At 34.1% G+C, this 23,954-nt stretch overlaps 1 protein-coding gene and 1 pseudogene across 4 annotated transcripts in view; both read right to left on the reverse strand.

Moving 5' to 3' along the window:
- Positions 1-23,954, reverse strand: part of PCDH15 (protocadherin related 15) — a 914,927-nt gene that overhangs the window by 693,150 nt on the left and 197,823 nt on the right. The gene's annotated exons all lie outside the window — the stretch shown is intronic.
- Positions 9,742-9,834, reverse strand: LOC116269572 (annotated as a pseudogene).

Consider the following 23,954-nt stretch of genomic DNA (forward strand, 5'->3'; position numbering starts at 1 on the left):
ATAGTACAAGAGAGCTCCAGGTGAAATTATGCTAAATAAGGCCATGAGTGTAAGATGTGGATGGCATAGTGAAGAGGTTTAGAGTTTTTTTCTGGTGACCTCCTGTTTAAGTTTGACAAGCATCTGAAATCATTGTTAGCAACTTTTCCATAATTATTGCATTTTCTGCCTTTGTGAAAATAGCAGCATTTTTTTTTTCCTTTCTTTGCCTATGCACACCATCTAATCAGGAGATAAGTCTCCTTCTTAGTCCCTATATTAAATATCTTTTTACATGAAATACATAGATTGGAATCTCTTTTGTACCTGTTCCTCTCTGATATATTCTTCAACTCTAAGATGAGTTCATACTCATCTTCTGAAGACCTTTGGAAATGGGAATTTTTTTCATATTAGATGTTGGTAGAGATAGAGGCCCACCCTTTAATAAACATCTGTGTGCCAGAAAATATACTAGGCACTTAGATATAGTATTCAAGTAACTCACACAAACGTATCAACAACACAACAAAATATCTGCATAAAATAATAGTTATTATATCCCTTATATGGAAACAAATTCACAGAGGAAGTTATAGTAGCATCTGTAAATAGAGGATTCAAGAATTAAACATCCATCTGTCGGACTGACTACAAGCTCTTTGTTTTTCATAAAATGCTAATTTCTCTCCTGCTTCTAATTTTCTTATCAAAATTGATCATCTATTGTTATTGGGTCTATGGGTGGGTAATGACTCCTTGGCTTCTATTTTGTTCTAGTGGATTCCTGTCTTCTTTATTTTTGTTCTAGTGTTTACTGAGAGTCCTAATTAATTAACCTGGCTGCTCTCACTTACATCAGCTCACCATTGTTTCTTCTCCCAGCTCATAATTTCTGTAACAGAGCTCTAAGCAATGATAAAGTTCTGCTATATGCTGCCAGCCTCTCTAGATCCAAGTGCCTCTTGCAGGCCAAGTTTACATGCATGTGTTTAAAATCTTATTGAATCTACATACACAGTCTTCACATGTCTTCCTCCTTGAAATAATAGCATTGTGAGAAGAAAAAAAAACTTCATTCTTTTTAAAACTAATTCAAGGTGTCTACGTAATACAATAACACTCTGCAACAAACAAGAAGTAGGGGAATATTTACCTGGTATTTCTGTCCCTCATTAGCATTCTCACTCATTATAAAATTGGTATGTGGAAAAAATCTTGCTATAAAAACAAAAAGTAATGTGTAGAGAGTATAAACAAAGAGTTTGCTTCACATCATAACCATTACCCATCCCATTGCCAAAGGGAAGATTGTACACTACATGATTCCGGTGAGCAGCTTTCACATAGACTATAGTGTGCATGGCACATGCAAGAGTCCCCATAGTATTACCCTCCTTTTGCTCTTTGTAGACACACTCATGGATGATCCATACTCCCTGACCTGGAGTAGCCAGATAAAGAATTGCATCAATTTATTATCATTCTTTCCAGACCATTTTCTAGGTATTCCCACTATATATTCCTTCAAATAGAAAGATTTTATTCTGTAAATCACATCTCGCTGTACATATTTTCTTCTGAAATCTGAGTATTTTAATTTCATACAGTTTCAACTGTGGGATTACCTGGCAGACTGACCTCTCTCTTTAATCTAAAACACTCATAAACTAGCACAGAAACTTGTCATACCATTACACGTTTATCCATTGCTCTAAATTATACAGTTTTTCCTGAAACATCTATTAATATTGCAGTTATTCAAGATGACTGTGAGCTTACTATTTGCTAGTGATGGCATGAGCACCTTGGTCTAGTCTAGTACCTGGCATTTAATAGGACCATTCTATTTATTTTCCTAAACTCTGGCAGCAAGATTAGCTCTAAGCATATTTTTTATCAGAACAATTGTCCATTTTTAACTACATGTGAGGAAAGTACTTTCTTATATTGTATTACACATTTTTATATGGCCACAGAAATCCTTACTTAATCTGACAAAATTAAGATGGATTTCTTTCTCCTAAGGTCAATGAAAAAATCATTCTCTACTGTTTCCATGGAGATGTTTCTCCTTTTCTCAATTGCCAATTGTCTACTGTGTGTCCTGGGTTCCATCTTTTCATATGTCATGAGGATTCTCACCCCAGCATTCACCCCAGCATGGATTCTCACCCCAGCATGAATCAAATTCACCCCAGCATGGATTCTCACCCCAGCATGAATCAAAGCCCTTGACTTTTCACTTCTCAATTGTTTTGCTTGTAATTTTTTTCTTTTCTTTTTTTTTTTATCCATAAATGCTATGAAAGTGTATGTAAAATTTACCCATCTTTTATTTTGTATTTGTTTTCATATTTTATTCACATACCAAACTATACAGGAAATGAACAGAAGCAGATCTTTCTTAGTAGGAGGTAGAAGTAAAATTTTGTTGAGAATAAAAACAGAAAAAAAGAGAATCCAATTCCATATCACCAGTTTGCTCCTGAATGCCCAATAAGTTTCCACTTATGAGCTTGCTACTGGACACAACACAAGAGCTTTTAAAAAATTGTCCAAATGATAGTGGTTAAGAGTGTACTTTAGGCTAGGTTACTTTAAAAAAAATATGTCATCATCACTTTTGCCATCAAAAGTTAATTCGATGTATCATAATTGTTAAAGTTGAGTAGGGTTAAGGATTCTTCTCATTCTGTGGTTTCCTTATAAACACAGTTTCTAATAAATGTCTAATTTTTTTCTGTGAAATTAAATCATTATATATTGCTGAATGTCTGTATATTTCTTACTTTTCTAGAATCTAATTTTTAAATATTTTCTTACATTTTTCCTTCACCAAAATCTTAAAACCCATGCAGCTGGTGTCTATTATTTAAATTCTGTCAAGTATTTTATTTGACTTTGTGTTTTTAGTCTTTTCACAGAAATCCTTTTATTGTTATCTTCTTTTCCAAAAGCACTTATTTCATATCTCTTTTCTATACGTATCTTCATTAGCAGGTTGCATTTCAGTTTTTTCAGTGCTTTTTTAGATGATAATATATTTTACTACATCTGCCTTCACAACACTGTATATGCCCTGATGATGAGGTCTCTCATTTTCTTTTTTTAAATTCTTATCCCTTTTGGGACTTATGAGAAAGTAAAAGGCAGATTTTATTTTCTCACCTGGCTTAAAAGTAAAAAGGCTTCATATGTTTCTCCTTTGATTCTTAGACCCAGTATTTCCAAAAACAAACTAGTACACAAAACATTAGTTGTAATGATACTACAAAAAGTTCAAATACTAGTTTTTGGCTGCTTTCTGTCTATATTTTTCATCTAGAGAAATTTTCTGTTATGAAGTGTGGAACTATTCACTATATGTTAATATTTTCCAAATGAAGTTTCCAAACTGATATTTAACTACATTCTCTTATATTCAAACATAGTCTGAACTATTGTCTGTTGTGTCTCTAGATCAATATTTATAAAACTAGATTGTTCGTGTAATTTTTTTCCTTTGCTAACTTTCAAGATCATATCAAAAATACCACTGTTGATTCTGTTTTTTATGTTTCATTCTTTGAAACTGTATTGACCTTTTTCCTCTTCTTTCTTTATCATTTCCTGTTATCTCATCTTTGTGAGTCTTCCTATTAATGTTTTTTTCTTTTTGAATTATTTGTTAATTGACAAATAAATTATACATATTTAAGATGTACTACATGATGTCTTAAAGTATACATACATTTTTCAATGGCTAAATCAAGCTATTTAACATATGCATATTTAATATGTGCATTACCTTGTAATTGGGTCCCTTTAGATTTCAGTACCTTAGTATTTTTAGTGACTGAGATAACAAAAAAAAAAAAAAAAAAAAAAAAAAAAAACGAAGTCGGATTAGGCTGTTGCTTGCTTGCACAGAAGCCAACATGCCTTGTTCTCACAATACAATTGCAAACTGCTGTTGTACTGTTTCTTTGTCAAGCAGGAGAAGATAAATTCAAGGTAACAAAAAACATATGCAGAAGGAATGAATGCCTATAAGGATGTTGCAACTAACTGCTGAGGCCCAGAAGTCTGGTTGTTCAGGATGTTATTAGAGATTAAAGAAACACAAACTTTCCCATTGGTTCCCTAAAACTCTCCCTCTTACTCTCTAGCAGCAAACAACAACAACAACAACAACAACAAAAACAAACAAAAACCTCTCTGCTTTGTCTTATTGTTAAGACTTATCTGAGAGATCTTGCCCTGTTCCCACTTTGGCCAAATGGAATACACTTTTATCTATCCCCAGACATTGGTGTGTTAGTGTTTGGCTTCAACTGAGCATCAGGTACATGAGCCCGAATATGGGCCTCTACAACATCTTCACCTACTTACTATTTTGTCTCTGTGTGTGGTGAGAATACTTAAAATCTACTCTATTGGCAATTTTCAAATATAAATGTATTTTTATCCACCATAGTCACCATGATGTGCAATCAATTTTTCAAACTTACTCCTCCTGGCTAACTAGAATTTGGTGTCTTTTGACCAACATCTCTTCAATTTCCCCATGCCCTAGCTTCTGATGACTACCAATTAACTCTCTGTATCTATGAGTTTTACTTATTTAAACGCTACATATAAGTGAGATTATGTCATGTTGGCTTTTAAGTGCCTGGCTTATTTCACTTGACATAAAGTCTCCCAGGTTCATATGTGTTGTTGCACATGACAGGATTTCTTTCCTTTTTAAGGTCCATTAACCTTTTACTGTTACTGAGCTGTTACTGAGGCAATCCAAACTTATTGGACAATTATATGTTATTTGAATAAATTGAAACATAACAGCTTATAAAGGGTCAAATGGTAGTAACAATCTAATAAATAGGTTTGGAATATTATTTCTTAGCTTAAAAGATGAAGATAATACTGGTCAGAGTCTTCTAGGCTTGAATTCTGGGCTACTTAGAGTTTATCAAGTAAATTGTAAAAGGATAGCCAATCAATATTTCACATGAATTTCTGTATGAATTTCGATTTGACAAGAAAGACTTTGTAAACAAAACCACTATTATCTGTGAACTACCTAATGTGGAAAGAAATATCCCTAAATAAAATCTTGAAAAAGTATATTACTCAATTTTTTTTCCTACAGATATCCCATATGTTGTAAAATCTTTCTTCTTAAGAAAATATTTTATTCAGTTTTAGAATGTTAAAGTTTCTCCACTCTAATATATACAGAACTTCTCTAACCTTTAAAAATACTGCTTCACTTATTACTCATGATAATTGGGCCACATACATAATTAAAGCATACCATTTATTATCTCCCCGTGTAAAAGGGCATCTGGTTCCCCAACTTAACTTCAAACTGTAATTTTAAACAAATTATAAAGTGTTTTGAAACATTAATGTGGTTAATTGTCTTATCTATTGTCTGTGTTCATCAGGAGCTGTGACACACACAAAGGAAAGTAATCAGAGGAAGGAAGAGAAGAAGCTAAGTTCAAGGGCATTCATTAATCATGCCTTAGATGACTGAGCGTTTTATTATTTTCCCAAGTAACTGAGGCTGACAGTATCATGAATCGTTTACATACCAGTATTCAAACATTCCATTTTTAAATTGGGAGGGGGTAAGTTTTAGAATAGAATAATGAAATTCCCTCCATTTCCTCCTAGTGTACATAATTAAGAAGAACCTAATGGAAACATGAGGTTCTAAGGTCCATGCTGGAAACAATAATCAGAACTGTAGGAATTCTTTTATGGAAAACATTAATAAAAGGAAAATATTAATAAAAGGAAATTCTAGCAATAGAATTCATTGTTAAAACTGTAAGTTACAACAATATTGCCTCTGCATGCTGACTGTAATCCTCTGTAATCTTCAAAGGCAAACAGGGACAGTAATAATCTTTTCATGTACTCTTAACTTTCTTCTCTGAAAGGCTAGAAAATGTCTTATATATAGCACTCATACTGTCATTTAGTCAAACCCAGTTTCTATTTTTCTTCAACTTCTAGATGAATGGATGCTAAGTCTTTCGGACACAATGTGAATTTCCTAAGTGTCTGTGGACTACATCTCCTATTTTTATTTCTCGAAGTTTCTCTCAAAGTGTGATAAAGAGTTTCACTCTATTGGTACTGTTAACTGCCAACCACTTTGAAGGCATCCTCCTCCTCTTTTTTTCTTTTTCCGCACATGTAGGCAAGCAGTAAGAAAACTCAGAGTCTCTCCCTTGGCTATGGCAGGGAAGTTCAAACCATTTAAATCCTCACCTATTGGAGCTGAGGGTAAGGGACTCACTTGGATCCAACCCTTAACCCCATTAAATACCAGAACTCCACTTCTTCCTTAGGTTTCACTTCTCACTGAACCTGAGGCTCTTTTGTTGTGGATTATCTTGCCCTTTAGTAGGTAGTAATACCATGTAAGTAATAAATTTGTTTCATTTCCTTTCAGTCTTGATATCCATAAATTACTAGGGGCAGGAATGGTGTAGAGTTGCCTAGTATTCACCAAATAAAGTAAAAAACACACACACACACTGAGAGAAAAATCTAGAGAAACATCGTTGCCACACACAGTTTTCTTGCTTGCTCCTGATAAATATAACTTTCTCTATCCATGAGTTAAATTAACAACTTTGGATAGGAAATATCCATAAGGAAAAATGGATGGCTGCATGAAAGGAGGGTGTTCTACCTGACTTTATTCACTAATCAGAATATGCCTCAAAACTGGGTAGCAAAAACTGAGCTGTGGGTTTTGAGAAAGATTCCAATAACAAGAAAAATGTACAAACATTTTTATTGCTGTTTATCCCTAAGCAATACAGCATAACAACAATTTGTACAGCATTTACATTGTATTAAGTGTTACGAGTCATCTAAAAAGGATTTAAAATACATGAGAGAATATAAGTAGTTTATATGCAAATACTAGGCCTTTTTTTTGGGCGGGGGGTGGGGGAGGGAGTCTCGCTCTGTCGCCCAGGCTGGAGTGCAGTGGCCGGATCTCAGCTCACTGCAAGCTCCGCCTCCCAGGTTTACACCATTCTCCTGCCTCAGCCTCCGGAGTAGCCGGGACTACAGGCGCCCGCCACCGCGCCCGGCTAGTTTTTTGTATTTTTTAGTAGAGACGGGGTTTCACTTGTTAGCCAGGATGGTCTCGATCTCCTGACCTCGTGATCCTCCCGTCTCGGCCTCCCAGAGTGCAGGGATTACAGGCTTGAGCCACCGCGCCCGGCCAAGGATTTGAGCATCTGCATTTTGGTATCTGTTGGGGGATGGGAGGTGGGGCAGCAGGTCCTGGAATCCATCGCCTATGGATACTGAGAGACAGACATACATAGAAGCTACAAAAGTGAATTACTTATTTCACCTCTTGCTGTTGATTTAAGGAAAACTATGCACTGTATCATCAGTATAGAGAGTTCTTGAAAAGCCTAGATCCTCCCAAGGTTTGAATAGGTTTTGAAAATAGTGAGATGCGGTGTTAGCTCAAATAGAGAAAAGACAAGAAAACCTCTAGGGAAAATCATTTCCCCTTTCAGAAGCAAGTTTGAAGTGGCAGATGACTATTCCTTTTTCTACTGAAAATATTTTCTTGGCTTCCTGTCAAGTAATGTGAGTTGCAAAAGACGTTGAAGATTGGACCAACTAATGCAATGGAATCAGGACATGGTTTCATAAAATAAGAGTGTTTTTTGTTTGTTTGTTTGTTTGTTTTTTTGGTAATTTATTTATAGTTTCTTCCTTTTTTTACTTTTTTAACTTATTTATATTCCAAATAAGGTTTGTCATTTAACTAAACTTTTTATTTTGCCCCACATATCATTCCTATGGCTTCTTAGATTTAATAGGATAATAAAATTTCTAAAGCAGCCTGGTCTATGTCTTCCTTAAATTAAAACTGCCTCTTCTCTTACCAAAGTTACTAAAGACAAATATAAATAATCATGACCAATATATAAAGATATGAATGACATTTACAGAGAATAACTTTACTCAGTTATATAGGGTTACCCATAAACAAAGGGAATTTACTAGCTTCAATTAATAAAAAAAATCTCATGGCATCTATGATATTTACTTCTGTCATCTCCACATTCAAAGGAAAACAAACACAGATTATCCACAGTTAATCACTTTTTATTTTACAAATGCTCTGTAAACAAAATGCTTCTCACACCTATTCAATACAATTAAAACATAATAATATAGCTTTGCCAAAAGGTGTATTCCAAAGTTATCAGTTAGATTCATTGACTGATAAAGATGAACAATTTAATGTGAATGTTTCCTTTAGTGAATATACAGAATTCTCTCAAAGTTAAATGATTCAAAACATACCTAAATTCACCTAACTCAAAAATGTAGAATTCTTATACTCAATATCTGCACATTCTCACATACAAAATATAATCTAAACGTTATTTTTAACAATGTAAAATTTGTTTCTCTCTTTGTTATTGCCAAGATTCCACTGACTGTTGAAATATAAAAGAAAAACAGCATTAAATCAGGTGTGATAAAATCACCTTTTTCTGTTTATCTCCACTACTGGCATTTATTGGCACTTGGAAACTATTTATAAACTCATATTCTTATTGCTAACATCAATTATTATGCAAATACTTGAAATTTTTACTGACTTCATAAATAATGCATGAAAGTCTATAGACTTCAACTAGTGAGCATTATCTTTTGTGGTTTATAAATACAGAATACAGAATAAGGTATAGTTTGATGAGTCTGAACAACAGATGTTTCTGCTTTATGAATTCTGGTCAAATCATTTGGAAAGAGTTTTATTTATACAATAAGCATCTGCGTTTTGGAAAGTTAAACTAAAAATTATTTTGTCATTTTCTCTAATAGCTTGGGACCTACATAAATCTATTAAGTTGACCATAAATAGAACTGAAGGTGATAGTAGAGGTGTTTAAAATAAGTTTGGATAGTTTTTACACATGTAAATCTATAACATACCTTTACCAAAACCTAATATTTAAGAAGAATTAATGGAAATTATACAGTTATTCCAACTCTAAAGTTTTATGACACAAATATATTATTTACATAGTATCTTCACATTAATTTTGTTTAAAAATCTCCATTATACTTTAGAGGGGATTTCAATGAGAATATGTATACCCCATCTCATTTTATCAAGTTGAAAACTGATTATGGAACTTTTTGTAGGTACAGAGCAAGTTTAATCCATTTAACTGATGCCAGACTTCAGGTGTTTATGAATAACTATCAAGTATTCCTTTAACAATTTTTCTTTACAGGCCAGTCATCCTTACTTCCTTCAAGTAATTGTTAATTTGCTTGATGCCAGGAGCTCTAAATTATGTAGAACTCATTTTGCTAATTTCCATTATAATATATATTTTGTACAAAAATTTGCATCCTCAACACCCACAGTTCAGTTTTTGCTGCCCAGTTTTGATGCATATTCTGATTAGTGAACAAAATCATACAGAAAACTCTTTTATTAAAAATAACCAAATCATAGTTGGGAGGGGGTGGTTAGGGCATATATTTTTGACCTTTATTTATCTCTTAGCCAATACTAAGTATTTTCACATATAATCCTATAAAATGCTTCTCCATGTTACACTTGAATACTCAAAGTTTTGAGGTTATATATAGAATTTCACAATTGCCTTTTTATTTCTCTATTCAACAAATTCTACCACTTAGACACTGGCTTTCTCTGTTTCTTCTGTGATAGTTGATAGAATTTTACCTATATTTACCCCAATAAATGAATTATCCAGCTATATTTTGCACAGGGGTTCTGCTGATCTTCTTGTATTGTTCCAATTTTAGTATATGTGCTGCCAAAGCAAGCACCAGCTATTTCTGAAGAACTGATATGTACTACTAAGAACACAAGATAAAGAGAGTCCTAGGAATAAAGTTGGTAAGCCAATTTTTTTATTCTGTTTCCTATCCTTTCATTTTCCTTCTTGTCTTCCATTCTAGAGCTGATTCACAGGAATCCTTCAAACACTTCTTGGATAGGTCTTTCTGGAGTCCCTTCAAAAGTTCTCGTTTGTAGATGCACATAAGATATGAGAGGGCCAGAATTCTTCATGAGTCCAACTCTTTTGTTGGAACTCAAGAAAAGAGACTAGATTGGAGAGTAGAACTAGATTTTTTGAGTCATGTTTTAATAATGACTACTCCACATGTACACATTTAGATGCTGTCCCCAGTTGAAGAGTTCTGCCCACTGTCAAAATTCATGTCCACCTGGAACCTCAGAATGTGAGCTTATTTGGAAATAAGATTTTGCAGATGTAGTTAGTTAAGATGAGGTCATACTGGAGTAGGGTGGGCCATAAATCCAATCACTAGTGTCTTTATAAGAAAGGGAAATTCAGACATGGAGACATAGAAGCACACAAAGAAGAAGGTCATGCAAAGAAGGAGGCAGAGGTAGGAAGAAAGCAGCTACAAACCAATCAGAAGAAGGATATCTGAGAGCCCTCAGAAGACTCAGAAGACTGGAAGAGGCAAGGAAAGTTCCTTCCCTAAGAGCCCTCAGAGGAAGCTCCGCCCTCAGTGGAAGCACCTTCTAACCTCCAGAACTATGAAAGAATACATACCTGTTATTTTTAAGCCGCCAAGTTTAAGATAATTTGCTACGGCAGCTCTAGAAAACAAATATACACAGGATTCTTCGTTCGAATAGTTCTGAAGGAGATATGTATATACAGATTTATATATTTATAAACATACAACAGATTTATATATTTATAAATATAAAACAGATTTATATAATTTTATAAACATAAAATAGATTTATATAGTTTTGTAAATATAAGCTTAATTTTTAATTACTAAAATTTTTTCTGTAGGCTCTCAATTAATAAGGCAAATACACAATGGCCAAACAGAATAATAACTGTCCTTTATTATTGTAAAATAATAATGCTGCTTTTTACTTATAGATTATAAAGAATTACTGTGGGCAATTTAAAGCCTTTTCAAAAATGGTTTAAAACTAAATCTATAGTATTCAAACATGATTATAGGACATTTCTTGTTTGAAATTATTTATCCTATTATAGTTTATATACAATATCCAATTTTATATTTCTACTTTAATATATTCAGCATTTAGCTCTGGACTCAAGATTATCGAACCATAGCCATTTATTTCAATTTCATATTTTGTCTTCATGTAGAAAATCCAAAATTTTATTTAAAATTTAGAATTCTCAAATTCTTAAACATGAACTGAGAAGAAAACATAGTATGGTAACATTTTAAAATGTTTAGTAAAGTTAATGCATCACATGTAATATATCCAGAATTGTATTCAACTGACATTTAATAAATATATCTGTGGATTATTCCTTTGAAGTAATATTTTAAGCATACACATGCATAGAGATACAGGTACATACATGGTTCAATATGGTGTTTTATTCCTTGCCTATAATTACATAGGTAAAAAGAATGCATATTTATGCTGAAATGAAACCATTTTGCTTTCTAAAAGGAAACTCAGACACACATTTCTAAGTGCAATGACAGCAAATACTAATACATTTACATACATTATTTTGTCTTTTGACCTTTTCAAGCAACATCATGCAAGGATATGTAGGTTACATTTGATCAGTTTTCAGATGTTTTGGCAGGTTTTGAGAAATCTTGTTTTATATCTTTGATAAGTTTGACTGTGTCCCCACCCATACATCATCTTGAATTGTAATTCCCATAATCCCCATGTGTTGTGGGAGGGATCCAGTGGGAGGTAATTTAATCATGGGGGCGATCACTCTCCTGCTGTTCTTGTGATAGTAAATTAGTTCTCACAAGATAATCATGGTTTCATAAGGGGTTTTTCCCTTTTTGCTCAGCACTTCTCCTTCCTGCTGCCATGTTTAGAAGAATGTATTTACTTCCCCTTCCAATATGATTGTAAGTTTCCTGAGGCCTCTCCAGCCCTGTGGAACTGTGAGTTAATTAAACCTCTTTTCTTTATAAATTACCAAGTCTCAGGTATTTCTTTATAGCAGCATGAGAATGGACTAATACAGAAAACTGGTAGTGCAGAGGGTGGGGTGCTCCTGTAAAGATACCCCAAAACGTGGAAACATTGGAACTGGGTAACAGGCAGAGGCTGGAAAAGTTTGGGGGGCTTAGAAGAAGACAGGAAGATTTGGGAAAGTTTAGAATTTCCTAGAGATTTGTTGAATGGTTTTGACCAAAATGCTTAAGGTGATATGGACAATTAAGTCAAGGTTGAGGTCTTGATGGAGATAAGGAATTTGTTGGGAATTGGAGTATAGGCCACTCTTGCTATGGAGGGAGACTGGAAGCATTTTTCCCTGCAGAACTTTGAACTTGAGAGAGATGATTTAGGGTATCTGGCAGAAAAAAAAAAGTTAAGTGCCAAAGCATTCAAGAGGAAGCAGAGCATAAATTTGAAAATTTTGCAGCCTGATGATGTGAGAGAAAAGAAAACCTCATTTTCTGGGAAGAAATTCAAGCCAATAGGGAAAATGTCTTGAGGACATGTCAGAGACCTTTACAATAGCCCCTCCCATCATAGGCCTGAAGCCCTAGGAGGGAAAAATGGTTGTGTGCCCCTCTTCCCACAACCCATGCAGCCTCAGGACATGGTGCCCTGTTTCCCAGCTGCTTCAGCTCCAGCTGTGGCTAAAAGGGGTCAGTGTACAGCTCAGGCTGTTGCTTCAGTGGGTACAAGCCCTAAGCCTTGCCAGCTTCCACATGGTATTGGGTCTGCAGGTACACAGAAGTCAAGAAAAGAGCTTTGTGAACCTCTGTCTAGATTTTAGAGGATGTATGGAAATGCCTGGATATCCAGGCACAAGTTTGCTATGGGGGCAGAGCCTTCATGGCGGGCCTCTCCTGAGGAAATGCAGAAAGGAAAGGTGGGGTTGGTGCCCCCACACAGCACTGTCTGGTGGAGCAGTGAGAAGAGGGCCACCATCCTCTAGACCCCACAATGGTAGATCCATCCACAGCTTGCACTGTGCACCTGGAAAAGCCACAGACACTGAATGTCAGCCTGTGAAAGCAGCTGAAGGGGCACCATACCCTGCAAAGCCACAGAAGCAGAACCGCCCAAGGCTGTGGCAGCTCACCTCTTGGAATGGCATAACTTAGATGTGAGACATGGAGTCAAAGGAGATCATTTTGCAACTTTAAAGTTTAATGACTGCCCTATTGGATTTTGGATTTGAATGGGGCCTGAAGCCCCTTTGTGTTGGCCAATTACCCTGTTTGGAATGGGTATATTTAACCAATGACTGTATCACCATTGTATCTAGGATGTAACTAACTTACTTTTGATTTTACACATCTGTAGGCAGAAGGAACTTGCTTTGTCTCAGATGAGACTTTGACTTGAACTTTCAAGTACATGCTGGAATGAGTTAAAACTTTGGGGAACTGTGGGAAGGTCATGATTGTTTTTTGAAATGTGAGTACATGAGATTTGGGAGGGACCAGGTATAGAATGATACGGTATGGCTATGTCCCCACCCAAATCTCTTCTTGAATTATAGTTACCATAATCTTCACATGTCATGGGAGGGACCCAGTGGGAGGTTATTTAATCGTGGGGTTGGTTACCCTCATACTGTTCTTATAATAGTGAGTTCTCCCTAGGTATGATGGTTTTATTAGGGGCGTCTCCCCCTTAGCTCAGCACTTCTGTTTCTTGCTGCCATGTGAAGGACATGTTTACTTCCCCTTCTGACATGACTGTAAGTAAGTTTCCTGAGACCTCCCCAGCCCTATGGAACTGTGAGTTTATTAAACCTCTTATCTTTATAAATTACCCAGTCCCAGGCATTTCTTCATGGTGGTGTGAGAATGGACTAATACAATCGTTTTTAGCTTTCGTTTTTTAGTGATGCAATTCAAGTTAAGGGAAGAAGAGTGTGGTAAAAATCAGCCTTGTTAAGACCTATAAATCATGAATTCAGCAGCTAATTCAAAGCACAATTTTGTACATGGTACAAAACTATCTATTGCAGATGACTAATTTCAACTCTATCAAAGTGACAAAAAAAGAGCCATCAACATCAGCCCTCCTCAAAAATGTGTGCACTATTTTACTAACAAACAGTAACACCTAAACAATGAGCAATATTAGGAAGATAAAAACCCATAATGTAATGTACTATTTGACAGCCAAGTACTTTAACAATGTCCTATCCTTTCTATTACCTCGGGATACTTTATTCTTCTGCTAACATCAGCCCTCCTAATCTTTCACATTACATTCCTATATTGTACCATTTCAGAATTTTCTGCCTCACAGTTGGAACGTTACCAGATATTCCTCAGTGTATGGACCACCTGCTATTGCTCTCAGCTCATGTTTGGATAAAACTGGTTTATGTAAAATTTTATTTTTTTCTTCTGGTAAATGAAAGCTAATTTGCAATATGTTTCCATGGGAAAATTCTAGGCATAAAAATCATATAACCACATCTAAAATTGCTAAACAACATTTTTAAAATACTTAAAATTTAATGATAAATCATAGTCATAAGCCCATAAAATAAAGTGATATCAAAATGAAAATTAGGAACACAAAAGTATGTGCTACAGGGAAAAATATAATCCAAAAGTTCTCAAACAGTCTACAAAGTCTATAAAATCTATGTATTGAGTTTCTACTATGCATTCAGCACTGTTTTATGACCAAACATAATAAAATATTCTTGTTGTAAGTGGAGAAGTTTAGGCTGTATATGGGATATTGTTATCATACATCAACGGCCACTGAATAACAATAAGAACTCGCATTCTGTTCTTATGAAGGCATGCTTGTAATGGCTACTGCCAAATGAGACTCTATTTTACAATAGGGTGTGCATTTCTTATATATGTTTTATGTATCTCCGTTATTTAAAGGATGTCTCTCCGTATGCTTTTCTCTTAAGATTCTATTCCACTTTACTTTCAGACAACTAGCTTTTATTGTTTATTCCGTAGACTCTCTATTTGTTTCTCACCAATCAATGTTGGGCATGAAGCCAGGCCCAACAGAAGTCCTTAGTCCATGGAGAATTACTTTTTTTCACACTACCATAAGAATTAATATCTTAAAAATTTTCCAATATGTCAATGTAAAACTTAGAAAAGTTTAATCATTCCACATTGCCTTTGGCATTATAATTAAATATCTGGCTTAATATATAAAGCCTTTCACAGTTTAGCTTAATGGCAGCTATCTTCTTCCCATACAATTCACTCAACCTCAAAACTTGAAACTGCATACCCATTCATGGTTCTTTGCTTTTTTCCCTGCTTGCCAGGCTGTATCTAAGTTATATCAGATATTTTACTCACTGTTATCTCTTTTATACACCCTCTGTCATGTTTGCAGAGTGAATCGTCTCTATGGCTAATAGTTTATATAGACATCTATCATAGATTATGTTTTTAATTATATATTTACTTGTAGAACTTGTTCTTTGATTACAGGCATTCACCATACATGCCTCCCTCTGACTTCCTTCAAAACATACTTCATTGACTAAACTCAACAGGCACTGTAGCCTAGTAGTAAAAACAACATATTCAGGGGCCAAGATTCTTGCCTTTGGATCCCAGGGCCATGTACTACTAGCTTTCTGACCTTGAGCAAGTTACTTACTTAAACTTTCAGTATCATAAGTTTCATTACTAGTGTGTTCATACTAGTGTAGAGCAGGTTCTTAATGTTGTTTCATTCAACAGCCTTCCATTGTAACATTGATGAGAAAAAACAAATAAATTCCTGGTGGGAGCCACTGTATGTATGGAGTTTGCCCCTTATCCCCATGTCTGCGTGGGTTTTCTCTGGGTACTCTGCCTTCCTTTCATATCTCAAAAATATGTATGTCATGTTCATTGGTTGTCTACATGGTCCTAAAATGAGAGAGAGCGAGAGTGTGTGTGTGTGTGTGTGTGTGTGTGTGTGTGTGTGTGTGCCCTTGATAGAATAGTGTCATGTACAAAGTTTGTTCCCACCTTGTTCCCTGAGTTGCCCAGAAAGGCTCTGGTCACCTGTGACAGGAACAAGAAGGCAAATAATTATCTTACTTGTTTTTATTAATTTTTCTTAAAAGTTCATAAAACTCATATTTACTTCAATATTTCATATTATAAATATTTTTATCTTTATTTAGAAGCTTGATATTTTCATGACAAGAATTATATCATAGGAACTTAACTCTTGTTTATATCAATTAGCCTATGATCAAGTTTGTTCCTATATAAGTTGTTTTGCATGAAGTCATAGTTGTCAAGAACCTATTGAGGATGTTAAGTGATGATTTACAGTATAAAATTCTTAGGTTATTTGGAGAAAAATGACTTAATATAATTAGTCCCATAATGTAAAGATTTTAGAGACTGACACAAAGGCAGTGTTTTATGAGGATATTAGAAAAAGACAGGTGAGAGACAGGATAGAAATAAGAAAAAGAAATAGTAAAACCATTCTTTCCAAGAAAGAATAATTTCTACATGTAATCATAAAATTGTAGTATTGGATGGATTTACTAAAAAATCCATTCCAGTGCTCATATGAAAGAACTGAAGGCCTGTGAAGTCACACAAGTTTAAAGCAGATATGGGAATAAACTCCTATTTCATTGGTCTCTTCACCCATAGGTTTTTGTGTTATCCTTGACTAAAGTCTGCAACATGTTTTCCTTATGCCATATCTTGCTCTTAATATTTGTAGGCTTTCTGTGACAGTTTGTTGACTATTTGACTTAGCTCTTTCTATTTGCCATTAGTTTAAATGTATATTTTAAGCCTGCATTGAAGTTTTTCAAAATAAAAACATACAGAAGCTGTTCCTTTCCACAGATGATTTGAGGAATAAAAAGGAGAAATAATACAGTCTAATTTCAATATTGAAAGAGAGATCAGTTGAACTAAAACAGAAGAATAAACAGAGTATAAAGCAGTCCACTAAGATATTCATAATTTCATACTGAACTCTTTAGGAATTGTGATTTCTTAACTAGATTCACTTATTTATTTAATAAACTTTTACTGAATACCGCTATGTGTCCGACTCATCTATTGATTAGCAAGATTCACATGGTTGCTACACTCACAATGCTCACATTTTTCTAGATAAATCATAATTTTAAAAATCATCATAATCATCATAAAACTTGAAATAGGGACAATGGATAGCCATTGATGTACTTTTGTGAAAGGAGTAATATTATTATATTTCAGGTTTTAAATGTCACTTAAGAAAAATACTTGGAGACAGTTGGAGGGAAGGTAGAGTATATGCAAGGAGACAAACAAGATGCTAATGCAGCAGGGCACCAAATACCAAGAAATAAACAGTAAAACATGGAGCTGGAATCCCAGATTTTTGCAGAAGATTAAAAGAGAAGCCTTGAGAGACATGTATTTGGGATAATAAACAGAATGTCATCATGCATTTAATATAGGGAATGAGGGAATGAAAGGCATCAGAAATAACTTTCATCTCTCTGGCTTGAGAAACTAGGTAGATGATGGTGGCATTTAATGAGATAAGGAAAATGGAGAAAAATATGTTTTATCAGGGTAGAGAGTTGAAGTATGGTGTGAATTTTGAACAACTGAGTTTGAAGTGTACTTGAGGAAATCCAAAGTGGTGGGGGTGGGGAGTGTTAAATAGCCAATCCTAATTAGAAATATTCATTGAAAAATTTATTTTTAGGAGAAATCATGACATTAAACCTAAAAGAACATCTTTTGAATAATACCATTTATATCAATGCCTGATAAACAAAGTGTGTAAATGATTCTTTTTTATAAATTATTGATCATTCATTTAAATATTATTAGAACATAGAATTTCTATTTATATCACCTGCTATAAGAGTGACAGCATATTAGCCACTGGTATTCATGCTCAACTATGCAATTTAAAAGCAACACCAAAGAATATTCTTCATTGTGCTCATAAACTCTCTCTTAAGCAAATAAATAAAGAAAATGTAATGCCTAGCAACATTTTCTAGCAATTATTCTTCTGCAATGCATGAGTATATATTTGTGCTATTGTAGCATTAGGTTCAACCTAATGAACTCAGAAAATCATTTATGTACAATAGCCTATCTTTCATGTAGAGCAGATCATGTCTATTTTCTTTACTTTTTGCAATTTTATATAACGTTATCACACACACACACACACACACACACACACACACAAATAGTGGTTGTGTCTCTTGGTTCTCAGCACTGCTGTTTATCACATCCATGTCCATGCTAGTTTTTCCATGTGTGGTTTAACTACCAAGTTAACCATTTGAGATTAGACCATCTCTTGGATTTATGACTCTGTGCCTATAATATTCGAGCTGCCTATAGGTCTTTATAAGCATATATAGCAATACATGTTGTCCACAACAATCACTTAGATATTAAACAGGTGAAACCTCTGGAATTAGGTAAACTGTGTGTAAATATTAAATATTGGTTAAGACCTTGAGAAACTTTTTTTCAACTATCTGTGCATATATTTCCTCACCTGTACAATGAAACCAATGATAAAACAGAACCTCCCCATTTGGACTATGGTAAGAATTTAATATTTAATTTTCAACAAATTCTTATGGTAAAGATTTAATATTTAATTCTTGATAAATTGTTATGTTAACAATATTTAATTCTTACCAAATTCTTATGATAGGGATTTAATATTTAATTCTTACCAAGTTATTAGGGTAAGAATTTAATATTTTAAATATTCTTTTCTTAGCATATACAAACTTCTTAGAATACTTACTAGCATATGACAAAACCTTAGGGAAGTTTAACAATTTTATTATAAATTAGATTGCTTAATATATAATTATGTTATATGAGTTGAGATAGTTAATGTAAATAAAAAATAATGTTCACTGGGCATCTTTTTATGTTACTTAGGTTTCAATTTCTCATACTATCTCAAAGAAAATGTAGCTAGTAGTTATTTTTCAGAAGTGTTCTCCAAATGTACGTAATAATTTTTGTCAATGTTGAAAATCTTTAGGACTTTCTGTAAAGCCACCATTTAATGAGTTAAACTATTGTCTTTAGCATTTATGTCCTAATTTTTGGAAGGAAACATACACACACACACATATATATCTATATATATGATGACATCCTCTCTTACTTGACCTAAAACTGCACAAAATTTATATTTGCTGTTTATTTTGCATTGGCAATGCCAGTTTTCTTCCATTTGAATACAAGTCATTTAGAAAATTCCTTACATCCAAGTTCTTCAGCTCCTATTTGTTAATCTTTTTTATTTCTTTGTTTCTTTCTGTCTTTTTTCTTTTCTTTTCTTTCTTTCTTTTTTTTTCTTTTCTTTTTTTTTTTTTTTTTTTTTGAGATAGTCTCTCTCTTTACTCAGGCTGGAGTGCAGTGGCGTGATCTTGGTTTACTGCAAACTCTGCCTCCTGGGTTCAAGGGATTCTCCTGCCTCAGCCTCCCCCAGAAGCTGGGACTACAGGCACGTGTCACCACATCCACTTAATTTTTTTGTTTGTTTTTTTTTAGTAGAGACAGGGTTTTGCTATGTTAGCCAGGCTGGTCTCGAGTTCCTGACTTTGTGATCTGCCCGCCTCAGCCTCCCAAAGTGCTGAGATTACCGGCATGAGCCACCTCGCCTGGCCTATTTGTTAATCTTGATCTTGTTATGTATCAGTTGTTGGTTTGCTCCATGATTTTCACATTCTCTCCCTTTAGTTTGTATTGTGTTGGTTTTTGTTTTTTTCATAAAACACTAAAAATGTTTACATCATTTTAAAACATTTCAAACATAAAACGATATCCTAAATAGCTTAACAGTAGCTTCCACACATACTGGGTATTAATATAAAAACTTTTAAGTTTTATATAAGATCAATCAGTCTGTTCATATCAGTACTCAGTAATGAGAACATTCACATGTTCAACTCTGTTCAGTCATTAGAGAAGCATATATAAAACATATTCCAAGTAAAGAGACATTATATAGATAAAAAGCTAATAAGCTGAGTGAATGCCAATAGGCCAGTAAATATTGATATAGGATGTTGCTTTGATGTTACTAATTTCATTTTATATATTGTAAGGACTTCCGTTTACTATTAAATTTCAAACTATATAATCTAACATTAAATGTCATTTGCAATCTGAACTCAACAATTCAAAATAATTATGTTTTATCAACTATAATAATAATAAGACAAAAAATAATGGCTATTACGTATCAGTAAACAATCTGAGACCTAGTTAGGATACATAACTTCTCCAGCGTCATATTGTTAGCTGGTGAGAGAGCCAGGAGTTGAAATGAGGTGATCTGGCCTCAGAAACTTTGCTGTAAGCCTCTAAATATATTAAAAACACTATGCCAAATCCTCACCAGGAAGCATTTCACCATCTTCCAGTGGGAAGCCAAGTAAACGTAAACTTTTAATAAAACTGTCTGAGTACTGTCAGAGAGGTATAAACACTTCTACCAGCCAGTAATTTTTTTCACCACCCTGGAAGACCTCAAGGTCAGGGATTATATTTTATTTGACTTTGTATTCCCAGAGCCTCCCATGACACCTACCCCATAGAGGACCCCATTAAATGTGTGTTGTTGTTTTATAGCAAAGTGATTCCAAAGCAGTAGTAGGGCTAGAGAAAAAACAAACAAACAAACAAAAAAGGCTTTACAGTATATAAGAGTGACATTTGAACTCCATCTTAAAAAATAAATATAAGTACTCAAGGAAGAGATTCTGAGAAGAGGACATTTGAGACAGAGAAAACAATATGTGTAAACCAGACCTGAAGTGGGAGAAAAACGGATATATCTAAATAATAGGCGTTTGGATGTAGGGAAGCCAGAGACAGTGTCGGGAAAGATTCTGGACAGGGGTTTGTGGCAGTTTAGGAAGGAAAACCTTTATGTCAGGCTTTCACCTGCACAGCCAGGGCTCTGCTGCACTGGAATCAGTAGAGGGAACGGGTGCAGTTTCAAGAAGCTCTCCAAGAGCTGGGAACACCCTATTTGTGCCTCAACATGGTTGAAATTTAGTCTCTCCATTTATGAGCATTGCAAATTTTAATAAAATGCAACAAGAGCACAGTTGGGGACAGGTTATAAACGACACAACAAAAGGAGATTTTAATATTGAAGAGTATAAAATTAAGTTTTCAAAAAGTTCAAAACAGAATGCTTATAAATTGATATTAATTTATTAATAACAGAACTTGTAAGAAGATAAATCTGGTTACCTGGTTTTAAGCATTGACAGGAACAGTTTATATGCATTTTTGGGGAAATATATTTAAATAATATTTTTGTGTTTACACACAAAATTATAATTGCTTACAGGTAGTAAAACTATCATATTTGGGGTTGTTGTCTCCCCTAGACAAAATCTATAACTAATCTATATTTACAATGTCTGGGCTATCATCAAACAATAAATAGTGAAATCAACATAGGTACCTTATCCTATGTAATTCATTAATCTTTACACAAGCCTCTTAAACAGTGCTCCAGTATGATATTAAAATACCATGTCTTCCCTCTCCATTTGGCCTTATTTCCAAGGTTGAGTATCCAGCTAGCTAGCTAGCTATTTTAAACAAGAGTAACCTAATTCTATTGATTTAAAAGACAGAATAATGATCATCACAGAAGACAGAGAAAGTGGACAGTTAAAAAAGATGTTTCACTAAGCTAAGGGAGGAAGTAGGGTCCAAATTTAGTGTTGGAGATTGAGGTTATGATATAAAGTTTACAGACTAAAAAGCAATAACTTAGGCCATGAAGTAGTTTAACCTTCACTTTTCCTTGCCTCTGTACTTCCGCTCCCTCTCACACCACTACATTAGTCTGCAATATATTTCCCTTATCCCTTTTAAAGTTTCACTTTTAATAATTAAAGGTACATAATAGGTATATATATTTCTATTTTATTATTGATACATAGCATTTGTATATATTTATGGGGGACATGTGATTTTTTGTTACATGCATAGAACATGTAATGATCACATCATGGTGTTTATTTCCTGGAATATTTATCATCTCAATGTGTTAAAAATATTTCAAATACTCTCTTCTAGTTATTTTGAAATATACAATACATTGTTGTTTAGTAACTAAAGTTTACTCTCAATCACTGGAAATTATTCTTTCTGTTTAAATGTATGTTTAGACTCATTAACCTACTCTCTTCATCCTTCCCACACTCTGGTATCTAGAATACTAGTCTCTTCCTTCATGAGATTACCTTTTTTGACCCCCACATATAGTGAGAACATGTGATAATTGTTTCTGTGCCTGATTTATTTCATGTAACTTAATGACCTCCAGTTTACCCCATGTTGCTGCAACTGGTGTTATTCATTCATTTTTATGGCTGAATAGTTTTTCATTGTGTGCCAATACCATATCTTCTTTATCCATTTGTTGGGTTGATGGACACTTAAGTTGATTCCATATCTTTGCTATTGTGAAAAGTACTGCAATGAACATTGGGGGGGGGGGGGTGCAGGTATCTTTTTGATATACTGATTTCTTCTCTTTTGAATAGATACCTGTTAATAGGATTGCTGGAACATATAGCAGTTCTATTTTTACATTTTTGAGGAATCCTCATATTGTTTTCCACACTGACTGTACTGATTGACATTCCCACCAACAGTGTATAAGAGTTCTCTTTTCTCCACATCCTCTCCAGCATTTATATATTTTTTTGTCATTTTGACAATAGCCATTCTAACTGGGGTAAGATGATATCTCATGATTTTGATTTACACTTCCATGATGATCAGTGATATTGAACATTTTATCATATATATGTAGGCTCTCTGTATGTCTTCTTTTGAGAAATATCTAGTGCCCATTTTAGCAATGTGTTGAGATCCTTGTATAATCTGGATAGTCCCTTGATGAATGAATACTCTGCATATATTTTCTCCCAGTTCTACAGATTGTTTCTTTACTCTGTTGATTGTTTCCTTAGCTGTGCAGAAGCTTTTCTGTTTTTGTTGCTTGTGTTTTTTTAGGTCTCAGCCATAAAATCTTTGCCTAGATCAGTGTCCTGAAGTGTTTCCCCAAAGTTTTCTTCTAGTAGTTTTATAATTGTGGGCCTTAACTCTGTATCTTTACTCCATCTTGGGCTGATTTTTCTATGTAGTGAGAGATAAGGGTCCTTTTCATTCTTCTGCATGTGGATATCCGATCTTGCCCACACCATTTATTGAAGAGGGTGTATTTTCCCTAGTGTAGGTTCTTGATGTCTTTGTCAAAAATCAGCTGGCTGCAAATACACGGATTTATTTTTGGACAGTCTATTTCTGTTTTGTCTGTATGTCTGTTTTGGTATCAACATTATGCTGTTTTGGTTGCTATAGCCTTGTAATATCTTTTGAAGTCATGTGGCATGGTGACTCCAGTTTTGTTTTTTTCACTTAGGATTGTTTTCAATATTTAGCCTCTTTATGGGTTCTAAATAATTTTTTTTTCTATTTTTGTAAAATTGTCATTGGCATTTTGATAGAGATTGCAATGAATTTGTAGATTGTTTTGGTGTGGTCACTTTAATGATGGTAATTCTTCAAATCCACCAGCATGGAATATCTTTCCATTTGTTTGTGTCCTCTTCAATTGCTTTTGTAAGAGTTTTGTAATTTTCCTTGTAGAAGTCTTTCAGCTCTTTGGATTACTTTATTTCTAGGTATTTTATTGTAGCTGTTGTAAATGGGATTGCCTTCTTGATTTTTCTTTCTTAGCTAATTCATTACTGGTATGTATGAACACCACTTTTTGTATGATTAGTATTGTATCCTGTAACTTTATTTAATTTATATATCAAATCTAAGAAATTTTAGGTTAAGTGTTTAGATTTTCCTAGATATAAGATTATATCATCTGCCAAGAGGAAAAATTTAACTTTTTCTTTTCCAATTCAAAGGCCTTTTATTTTTTTCAA

The sequence above is a fragment of the Papio anubis genome, chromosome 11 (genome assembly GCF_008728515.1).
Source record: "Papio anubis isolate 15944 chromosome 11, Panubis1.0, whole genome shotgun sequence".
Taxonomy (NCBI): domain Eukaryota; kingdom Metazoa; phylum Chordata; class Mammalia; order Primates; family Cercopithecidae; genus Papio; species Papio anubis.